The sequence below is a fragment of the Galeopterus variegatus genome, unplaced genomic scaffold (assembly GCF_000696425.1).
Source record: "Galeopterus variegatus unplaced genomic scaffold, G_variegatus-3.0.2 Scaffold4363, whole genome shotgun sequence".
Lineage (NCBI taxonomy): Eukaryota > Metazoa > Chordata > Mammalia > Dermoptera > Cynocephalidae > Galeopterus > Galeopterus variegatus.
Window position 1 is genome coordinate 28,366 of NW_007730474.1, and position 3,527 is coordinate 31,892.

Genomic DNA, 3,527 nt, shown 5'->3' on the forward strand with positions numbered 1-3,527 from the left:
TGAAATAAAGTTACATTTTCTTTTTCCTATTATGGGACTATCCTTTTTCCCTGCAACTTTTATTAATTTTTTAATATTTGGCTTCCTGATTATTTAGTGTGAATTGCAGGAAAGCACAAGGTCATCTGAAATCATACAGTCCAAGGCTTAGATGGCTGCATCTAAGAAGAACAACAATGAAATTTATTAATCAGGCTTCTCTTTATAAATCTGTTTTCAAAAACAATCTCTTATTTTTTAAGTAAGTTTTCTGGCTTTTTTTAGTATTATTAGTACATTTGCAGAAAAGATAATATTTTCCAATTTTATTTCAGATTTACCAATTTTTCTTATTAAAAAAAAAAGAATAAAAGAATCCAGCTCAGCCGACACTTGCATATGCACAAACCCATTGCTGAGGAAGAATTTTTACATTTGAAATGAGAAATAATTTTATTTCCCAGTAGAAATGTGATCATTAGTTATTTATTTATATTTGTATTTATTTATACACTCACTTTTACACAAAGAATTCAAGACAAAAAAAATTTTTTTTGGTTGTTTTGGGGTTTTTTTGTGGCTTGCCAGCTTGGGGATCCGAAACTGTGACCTTTGTATTATAAGGCTGTGTTTTAACCAACTGAGGTAACTGGCCAGACCAGTATTTATATTTTAAATGGTAGAATAACAAATAAAATAATAGGTCAAACCTATTATTTTAAGTAAACCAATACGTCCAAGAAAAAGAGAAATACAAAAATGTCAACATACTAGCTCTGCTTAAATTTAAAATTTGGTTTAATGAATTGTTTGTTCCTATTTGAGGCATACATCTTCATTGCTAATACACATATCAGACATTTCATATAAAACATTAAAATGGCAATTTAATAATTTTCTATTATTAATATTTATTTCAAGAGAAAAATGAAGATAAGTACTTAAAAGAAACAAGTAGCTGACGTATACACACTTTCCCATTTCCATAGATAAGAATCAGAGGAGTAATGTAGGCTAAGACTATTTTTAAGCAACTTTTCAAACAATTGATCAGGCTGCAGTTTTAAAAAGTAGCCCCTTTCCCCTTCGAAGATCTGTACTCCAAGTATAAAATCAACCTACATTTTTTTTTTCCTTACCCAACCAGCATCAGTCATGGGAGACTTTATCTTCACAAGGTTACTTTAAATTGAGTAGTCCTTGAAACTAATACCTTATTCTTAAAGGGAGATAAAGTTGGCATCTAAAAAAAAAAAAAAGAAACACTTTATAGATCCCTGAAGAGACATTAAGAAAGCCAAAGATCGCTCAAGAAGTCTGTATGGCAATAGCACAAGGAAAAGCTATTACAAAACACAACAGTGGGCCGGCCCCGTGGTGCACTCGGAGATGCGGCGCTGGGAGCGCAGTGGTGCTCCCGCTGCGGGTTCGGATCCTATATAGGGATGTGCGCTCACTGGCTGAGTGCGGTGTGGGTGACACCAAGCCAAGGGTTGCGATCCCCTTACTTTCTACTTCCCATCGTCATTAGATATTTTATTGGACTTATTAGCAGTGCTGAAAACCAACCCAAAGTAGGTTACTTCTCATTTTAAAATGAAATGAGTTTATGCTGATAACACAAAAGGTCCAGAATAAATAGCAACCAAGAAGCATACAGCTTCCTTGAATGCTTTTTTGGCTGCGAAAAAGAATGTTGCCACAAAAATCTGTTTTGCATCATCTAAATGCTTGAAACAAGAACACATAATTTAGAAAAAAAAAAAAAAAAAACACAACAGTGCCCACCAGGATTCAGGGATCTGTACACATAATCTCATTTTACTATTTGTAACATTATATTTTCTGCAAGTTGAACAATATGTATTTGGTAAGACAAGCAATGTTGCTTCTTAAGGAAATACTAAGTGAAAGAACTGATAAGTGATTAGTGAAATCAGGTCTATTCTGGTCAAGTATATCACAATATTTATAAATCATATATAAGATTACCAAAGTGCCTACAGGACCACTGAGCAAGCTTGCACTTCTAGAAAAATGCCTCCCAGTTTAAATGCTAACAGAGTGGTTCTGCAAATGTATGTTACACCTTGGGAGCTCCTAATAATGTGGGGTAAAAACACACACGTACACAAGCATAACGCTTTATTCTCTTGTTGTAATGTTCCAAATTCTAAAATGTACATGTTTTTTTGACTGCCATGGGTTGTCTCTATGATACAAGCAAATTACCTGTTTTTCTAGTTTAAATGTTTGAGAGAATTTTTTCATAGATTAAGAGTATGCATTGAAAAAATGAAATCCTGAAACCATAATCATTAGAAACTTTAGGAAAAGGGAACAGATTCGTGTAAATAGGCACTGTGCAACTCAGTAATTCTGAGAGCTTTAGTTCCTCCTTGGTAGAAAATGAATTTTTCCTCTCCAGTAAAAGGATATGGCTACATACTGATTCTTACTGAGGACTTGAAATTAAACATCAAAACAAGCTTCCCTTATATCCAATGAATGCCTGAATAGTCCATCTTTCACTCCATCTCAGTGTGTGCATAATGTCCTATTTTGATTAATGTGCTTCTTCTTTGCTTAACTTGTTTGTTTCTGGTCTTATAGAAGTATTGTGTATTTCCTATGTCTATTAAGTCTCTGACCAGTAAGCACTTTCCTTTTGCTGACTATACACAGAGAGGAGATGCTAAAAGGCCCTAGACTCTTACTACTCAGAGACCAGCAGCCTAGCAACATCTGAAAACTTGTTAGATAATCAGAATGTTGGGCCCCACCCCACACCTACTGAATCTGAGCCTGCCTTTAAACAAGATCCCCAAGGCATGCAAGTACAAATCAAAGTTTAAGAAGCACTGTCCTAGAGCACTTTCACTCTTCCCTGTTCTAGTATTTTCTTCCTGGTTATTCTTCCATTTATAAAGAAATGTAGCTGTGTGAACACTGGCCCATTTTCAGATAGATGTGAAATAAAGGTAATATTTTTAATTTATATTAATATACCTTCCTGTTTATGACCTCCTTTGTCACCTGGAGACATCCACCTTCCGTGTGTGGGGATTAGAATTGTTACAGCAAGACTGTAAAGAAAAAGGGAAAGAAAGAGTTAATGTTCAGCCTACTACATTCTAAATAGAATGTTTTATTCTGCAAATAGATAAATAACTTGAAAGCCAAGTTTTATTAAGAGAAAAAATGTTTCTACCATCCCTATCTTTTCCCATTTTATCATATCACGATGCAGGTGGTTGCAGATCATAAGATTTTTCCACAGAAGATATCTATTCTACCTACTACTTAGGTTATCCATTTTTTCCTTCATAGTTTTATTTTGAAATAATCTTATATTCAAAGAAAAGTTGCAGAGTTCCTTTACCCAACTTTGCCTAATGTTTGTGTCTTACATAGCCATGACACAATAATTGAAATTAAGAAATTAACATAGTACAACATTCAGACTTCATCTGGATTTCCCCAGTTTCTATCAATGTCTTTTCTTTTTGATCCAATCCATCATATCATATTGAATTTAGTACATTAGT

The 3,527-nt window shown here is 33.9% G+C and overlaps 1 long non-coding RNA gene across 1 annotated transcript; it reads right to left on the reverse strand.

The window, feature by feature from the left end:
• Window positions 1–759: 759 nt before the first annotated feature.
• LOC103602936 lies at window positions 760–3,256 on the reverse strand. The gene is made up of 2 exons (XR_551566.1): window positions 2,989–3,256; window positions 760–1,222 (listed from the first exon to the last, which is right to left on the reverse strand). It is a non-coding gene; the product is annotated as an uncharacterized LOC103602936 (long non-coding RNA).
• Window positions 3,257–3,527: the final 271 nt, after the last annotated feature.